The sequence below is a fragment of the Sinocyclocheilus anshuiensis genome, unplaced genomic scaffold, assembly GCF_001515605.1.
Source record: "Sinocyclocheilus anshuiensis isolate Anshui unplaced genomic scaffold, SAMN03320099.WGS_v1.1 scaffold964, whole genome shotgun sequence".
In the NCBI taxonomy this organism is placed as follows: domain Eukaryota; kingdom Metazoa; phylum Chordata; class Actinopteri; order Cypriniformes; family Cyprinidae; genus Sinocyclocheilus; species Sinocyclocheilus anshuiensis.
Window position 1 is genome coordinate 249,864 of NW_015552666.1, and position 7,891 is coordinate 257,754.

The 7,891-nt window shown below is 36.2% G+C and overlaps 1 pseudogene; it reads right to left on the bottom strand.

The window, feature by feature from the left end:
* Positions 1 to 2,540, bottom strand: part of LOC107667322 (rho guanine nucleotide exchange factor 25-like) — a 7,449-nt pseudogene extending 4,909 nt beyond the window's left edge.
* Positions 2,541 to 7,891: the final 5,351 nt, after the last annotated feature.

Below are 7,891 nucleotides of genomic sequence, written 5' to 3' on the forward strand. Positions count from 1 at the left end.
TCATGTCCTCATCTCATATATAAAACACCTGTGATTCAAAAATACTTGCTAAAGAACTCGCATTCACATAAAGTAGCCTTGTTGACAAGTTTGGGTGAGTAAGGGCAAAACGCACAAGATGCAGTACTTTCAGTGACCTGTAATAGGCAATATCACGTCTTTTGTAGCAGAAATAAACTGCTGCAGAAAAAGCTGGGTCCATGCAAAATGTAATGTGTAACTGCAACACTCATTTCAAATGTAGTGGAGTAAAGAGTACAGATACTCATTCAACAATGTAGTGAATTAAAGAGTAAAAGTTGCTAATATCTTTGATACTCAGTACAACTACAAAGTACATGAAAAGATACTCAAGTACAGTAACTAATTTAATTTACTCCAATACTTTACACCTCTGCTCCATCTGCTGTAGGTGAACCAAAAACAACTGATAGCAGCTCTCAGTGATATGTGTTGGGTCCCCGCTATAATAGCAGCAACATTCACAAATGTTTACAGAACAAGCGGGAACCCAGTGTGCCTGTAGTTTTCTCTATTTCTGTTTTATCACGTGATAGAAAGTCTAAGGATTGGATAGCTGGCCAATCACAGCACACCTCGCTTTTTCAGACCGATGAGCTTTGTAAAAATCAACGTGTTTCAAAAAGGCGGGGCATAGAGGAGAAACAATAATGTACAGTATGTGGAAAATAATGTGTTTTTTTTTACTTTAAACCGCATAAACACATTTCATTACACCAAATACACAAAATAATGTTCTTTTTAGCAGCATCATATGACCCCTTTAAAACAACATTTCAACAACAAAAAAAAACCTGGTGCTTAACACAACAAAATACAGCTTTCATATTTACGGTGAAGAAAAAATGGCAGCTGGCAACATTTGACTAATGATTGGATGATGTACTAACAACTATAACGATAAAACAGGGAGTGCAATAGAAGACTTAAAGTTCATCAGAAGTGACCTTTATTTCGAAATTACCATTGGACAGCCATAAAAAGTGATTTTTTTTTCATTCTTCTTCATTTATTATTATTATTTTCGTATTATTAATTTCTAATTTTAATGTTATTTTTCCATTAAAGTTTATCTTTGTTCTATTAAAATATTATACATGTTCATCATAAATTATAAAGTAAAAAACATAGTTTGAAGTACTTTACAGTAATATTCATAGTATTGATATTTTTCCCAATTAACATTTTTTTTACAGTTGCATTTTTATTTTATTTTATTTTTTAATTAAAACAATTTACTGTGCTAAAGAAAACCTTTCTCACTGTTACATTTTTATTTATTTATTTATTTTATTAAAACATTTTGACTGCTAAAGAAAAAATTTCTCAGTTATTCAGTTGACATCTATGACGAACATTTGTACAATATGCTTATTTGGTGCTGAAGAAATGTTTCTTCAATTAAAATGTTCTTAATTAGATTTGAAAATGGCTGTGCTGCTTAATATATTTGTGTAAATCATGATTTTTATTCAGGATTCTTTGATGAATTGAAAGTTTAAACAACAGCATTTTTCTGAAATGTAATATTTTTGTCTTTACTGTCACTTTTGATCAATTTAATACATATCCTTGCTGAATAAAAGTTTTTTTTTTTTTCAATCAATCAATCAATCAATCTATAAAAATCTTACACCAGACTTTTGAATAGCAGTACATATGTGCAATAATTTAATAAGGAGAGAATTAGGAGAAACAGAGAGTAATATGTTTGATATATCGCAAGCGAATTTCCAGCTCCATCACTAATATTTATCTTGCAGTTATGTTTGCTGAATTTTCCACATAGTCATGAAAGGTGGAACATAAATATAACTGGCAGCACATGGAAGAGATTCTGCCTTATAAGTAGATGATACAGCTTAAAATGGTTTGGTTTTTTTCCATGTTTAAACGCTTTAATGTGCAAAATGGGGGAAACATGCCCTATTTGAAGGGCATGAAGGGAAAAAAAGATTTTGAGAGAGAGAATGGGATTCTACTTTTTCCTCTGTGGAATATGGATTAGCTGTTTCTAAAGGCCACATAACCATAATCCTGCAATAACCATTCACACACACACACACACACACACACACACACACACACACACACACATACATATTGCATCATCAATAATACATTTCTATAGACAATCCAGGTTCAGCATTTTTACAAACTACAGGTTGAATGATGAAGCAACAGAACAATGGTAATAATTAATACACTTGTTTTCAAGCTCTAAAATGTGTAATATGAATTAAGATCTTATTGTTAATTAATCCTTTTGGTCTAATCAGGTATGGGAACATATTCAGAATAGTCATCCTGTAAAAACAGCAAAGCCTACCAAACCAGACAAATGCAAATACACTCAGAAAAATGTAAAAAGTGACAAAGCAACTAATGGATCTCTTACCTTGCTGTCTGAAGCAGCACTCACACCCGGCCAAAACTTTCTGAGAGAAGCATGCACAGCCACACACTCTTGGGCCACGACGCCCCTTCATACCAGCCGATTAAACACTGCTGTACGACCCTGTAGCATGGCACTGTGACGATGTTAACTCCTACTCTCCTACTCTCAGTTCAGAGGTAATCCAGAGCGCTGAATTTACACGCAACATCTGTATAATCCCTCTGCTGTTATCCACATAGACCCACATCACATCATGCCTGGGTTCATAAAGATATTCTTTCTGTAGACTGCCTCTTCACCTTCAGGAGGCAATGAGGAAGGTCAGAGTAAAAGAATGAGATAGGGAGGAGATGTAAAAACAGTGATACTACTTTATTTTTAGCTGGTACTATACTGACAGTCAGTGTGTGAGAGAGGGAGGCAGAGAAAGAGAAGGGATGTGGTTAATGTCTTGGGCTCCTCATGTGCTGCTAGTGTACACTTCACATTTGCTGAAGTCTGTCTCTCAAAGAAATGGACATTGACTGTTAGTTACTGTTAACTGTCATTTCTGCACTTCTAGCGGCAACAAACGGAACTACAAAATGAATGACTGTTTCCAAACAAGTTTCTTAAAGTCACAATGAAACGGAAACAGTGTCAGATATTTTCCTACGTATTGTGACGTATATCCAGGTGTAACGAATTATCGAAAAAAAAAAAAAGTAGGACGGGGACTTGGTTCTATATGCATCAGTTGTTAATTGGATTTTAAGGTGTGGTGTTGCATTCAAAAATGGAAGCAAAAGTTAATGTTTTTTTTTTAAATGAAACATTTACATGAATCGGTCACAAAAAAAAATGTATCTACAAAAATGCAATTTAGGGTACATTTTCATTTAAGGAAATTCTGATAATCTTTTCTTCTGTATTGTGACATTTATACGAGTGAAACAGCTCTTTGAACAAGAAAAAATGATTGTATCCATCCAACCTCAAATGTGACAGGTTGCTAGAGGGGGAGGGAAAGTTAATGTTTTTGAGTAAAGATTATGAGGGAACATGAAAACAAAACAAAACAAAAGAATAAATCAGGGGTCTCCAAACTCGGTCCAGGAGGGCCAGTGTCCTGCAGAGTTTAGCTCCAACTTGCCTTAGCACACCTACCTGGAAGTTAGCAATGCTGGGTTCCAATGTGCCTACTTATACTACGCCCTTAAATTATGTACTCTTTTGGTGAACAAAAAAAGTATACACACTTTTGAGTTTGTAGTAGAAGAGTACTCAAGCTTTGAGACATACTATCACGTCATACAATTACGTCTTTAACAGACTGCTCTGTCGCATAGTTACACATACCCTGTCACTGAAAACGGTCCTGTCAATCATCTTGTCATAGTTAACATCCTCCTCCGCCTGTTCCGCGCTTACGTCGAATGGTTCCGAACAGAACCGATGCGCGGGACTCGATGAAAGAGAGAAAGCGGCCAGAAGCAGCAGTGAAATGTAGCAACATCACTGACCTGTTCAGGGCTTCAAATGCAAGTCAGTTTCATCTGTAAATAAGCTAAAGAGTTTTGTCTTTATTAACGTATTTGAGTATTAAACTGCTAGTATGTTAGGCTATCAGTAGCACCCCATTATTATCATCATTCAGAATACTGTGCTAAAGGTCATCAATATCGATTGTAAAGTTACATTAAAAACTAAAGCTGCAAGCAGCATTTATCGGGGTTCAAGTATATTAAGACCTTTATGCCATCTATGGTGTTAGGATCTAGGCCTAAAAAAAAAAAAAAAAAAGAGAATTGTACTGCAGTGGTTTTAAGGTTTAGTGAAATACCTAGGACCTTAAGGCAAAGTTATAGAGAATGAGGAGATTCAACATATGCTATGAATATTGTTTATGTGTGATACGTAGCGCCACCCGGTGACCAGAGGCGGACAAAGTACTCAACTCTTACTTCAGTGAAAGTACAGATACTGCTTGTCAAATATTACTCCATTACAAGTAAAAGTTGTAAAGACAGATTTTTACTTAAGTAAAAGTACTTGCTTTTAAAAGTACTTAAGTACCAAAAGTAAATTTCCTTTTTTATGTCAATGCTGTCACGTTGCACACACACGAGGAGATGCTGGAGAACACTTTACCAAGACTTTATTTGCACCAAGGGAGACGAACACACGAAGACGTACAACAGCGGACAGAGAACTTGGGACTGGACACACACACACACAACATGGAACAGAGTCTGACATAACGCACCCCTCCGGAAGGCGTGACCTCACGCCATATAACATCCAATGGGGAGGGGGGGTGGGCACTCTGGAGGTCCCTCAGGAGAACTCTGCAGGACTGCGGCTCTCCAGGACAGGAGTTCGCCACCCCTGCTCTAGTTGTTCCAAATCTATGAGTTTCTTCTATTGAACTTAAAAGATGATATTTTGAATGTCAGTAACCAGACAGTTGACGGTAGCCAGTGACTTCCAAAGTATTTTTTTTCCTACTATGGAAGTCACTGGCTAAGGTCAACTGTCTGGTAACTGAAATTCAAAATATCATCTTTTTAGCTCAGTAGAAGAAACTCATAGATTTGGAACAACTAGAGGGTAAGTCAATGATGACAGAATTATAATTTAGGTTTAACTATCCCTTGAAATGGATTCTCATGGCATTTTTTTTACCTTTATAAAAAGGCAATTTTCCCCTAACCTTGGCTATCAATTTCATGTTAATTAGAATAATTCACTGTAGGGCTTTTACCATTATTTTTTCCACTGCAGAGGAAACAGAATCTGCATCAGAAGTGGCATTTAGACGCATGTATAAAATTGAATATGAATGTGCAAAACAAGCATGAAAAACATTGTTTAGCAACTTTACAATAAAGATCTGTAAAGCTTTTGTGGATTTGACAAATTATCTTTAATATACAATATTCTGAAAAAGTGACATTTCCGTTTTTGCAAAGTTCACATGGTGACAAAATAGATAACTTTAAAGTTGTCATGCTTAAACACTGGTTCTGCAGATTTTTGACACATTTCAAAATTACATACACTTATGTTTTTGTAACCATCACATTAGTTAACTGTATAAGTTACTTTCATGTTTTTTTTTTTTTTTAAATCAGTTTACAACAGATTCCTACGGAGCCCGGGAAGTCACCTGTAGGAGAAAAAAAAACAATCCGTGGCGACGGTTTTGCAATCCGTCCCCTCAGTTATTAGTCTTATTTTTGGACCTTCTGACCCACCATAACAGACCACTAGAGGCAAGAGCCAAACAGGCCCACCAAGTTTAGCTTTGATCCCACAACACTATGAAGCTGCAGGCCCCGAGGCCCAACTGCACGCTCAGACCTATCATTTTTTCAGACAGTGCCTCCTGCTGTTTGGATGAACATTTGTTTTGTAGCGTGTGTACCGTAATAATTTCCAACATTATAAAACTGCTAGCAAGTAGCAACATCGGACACGTGAGTAAGGTTATTAATTTTATTAAAGCGATTCCTGAAAATTACCAGGTTTTATGGCATAAATCAATGTGACATCTTATTACACCAACAAACGAATAGCCTATTTTAGTATTTAATGATAGTTTAGATAGATAGTTCGACAAAATAAGCCGTGAATTTTGTTCTCCCCAGTTATTTTCAAACACGTGGTGCGTAACCTATTATTGCTAGCTTAGTCAGTGTTTGATTTGATCAAAATTAGTGTCGAAAGATAGCATTATTTTATAATATTTACAGCTTGCTCTTATTTTCTGTGTTATTGTACCATTCTGGGATGCTTAATATGTTTTCTAACAAAATTAAAAACGTTAAAGTAAAAATGTAAAAATAAAATTTATAATATATAATACAATTATTATTTGTAAAATATTTTAGTACTATGTAGGTCTACTGTACGTATTACTCAGGGTTCCCACGCTTCTTGAAAGTACTTGAATTTCAGGCGTATGGATTCAAGGCCTGGAAAGTACTTGAAAACAAACATAGGTCCTTGAAAGGGCTTGAATTAAATTTGAAATACATGTTGTTTATGGCGCTATTTAAAAATTGTCCTATATGTTCTGTCAAAGACCAAACAAGCGACACTAATGATTGGGGGTGGAGATGGGGGAGCGCGAAAAAAAACGTGTGTGTTGACGCGCAGCCTAGAGACCTGAGCGGGACAGTTTTCTTAAGCCCGCTCCCCCTGAATTTCTGAGCATTACCATAAATGGTGCTTGAAAAAGTCCTTGAAAGTCCTTGAATCTGCTGTTCATGAAAGAGTGGGAACCCTGATTACTGTATTAACTACTATTATTTCATACTAATATTAATACTACATTTACTATTAGTAGTAGTAGTGTGTAAGAAAAATAATATTGCACGTTCTTTTTATTGTACTTTACAAATCTCAAAGTGCTACCACACAGGTTAGGTAATCTTATCTAATCAGGTTAGATAAACTTCCAAACAGAAGGTGGCACTGTCTGAAAAAACGATAGTTCTGGGAGTGCTGGTCTGAGCATGCAGGTCTGAGTGTGCAGTTGGGCCTCCGGGCCTGCAGATAATCTTCCAAACAGCAGGTGGCACTGTCTGAAAAAACGATAGTTCTGGGAGTGCTGGTCTGAGCATGCAGGTCTGAGTGTGCAGTTGGGCCTCCGGGCCTGCAGCTTCACCCTACTCTTTTGATCGGCCGCCGTTAACCTGGTCTAACAGGTTATCAAATTTCATTGGCCAATGGCAGCCATGTTTTTTTGAGAGACGCAAAGGTCCTCATAGACACTCATGGCACCTTCGACCAAGACACTGCATGACAGTATTCAAGTCAATCGGACTATCGATTGCATAGTTATAGCCATTTTCATGTTTTTTCCTGTTATAGTGCCACCAAGTAGACAAAAGCATTTTTTTTTTTTACTGTGACCTCGGACTGAGCTTCTACACATGTATACCATGTTTGGTGAAAATATCTCATTGCAATCGAGAGATATAACCATTTTAGTAAAAGGCACATAGCCGCGGAAACGTATTTTGGGGGGGGGGTCACGTGATGCTGGAAGACTGACACTATATGATGGCGGATCCAAAGCGCAACTTTTGTTAATAGAAAACTTTAATTTATTCGTTTAATAGCCTATAAGTGAGTGTATTTGTTGCTGGGTTTTCATTAAAAAAATAACAATGAACCACAAACTAAGCATTCGTTTTAAATAAGGGAAAATACCTTATTTATTTGGGTTACAACGGCTATATCCATCTTATTCATTTTGTCAATGCAAGGTAGATGTTTAATATATGCGAATTTGCCATTGTACTATTTTATGGCTGATGTGTTTTAATTTTAATAAGATAATAAACCACAAACTACGAACTTTTTAAGGTAGCCTGAGGGGAAATCCATAGGCTATTTATTTGTGTTAAACGCGAGTAAAACATATCCTTATTTATTTTGTTAATAAAAGTTCAAAGTTTAATGTTTTTTTGTTGTTGTTTTTTT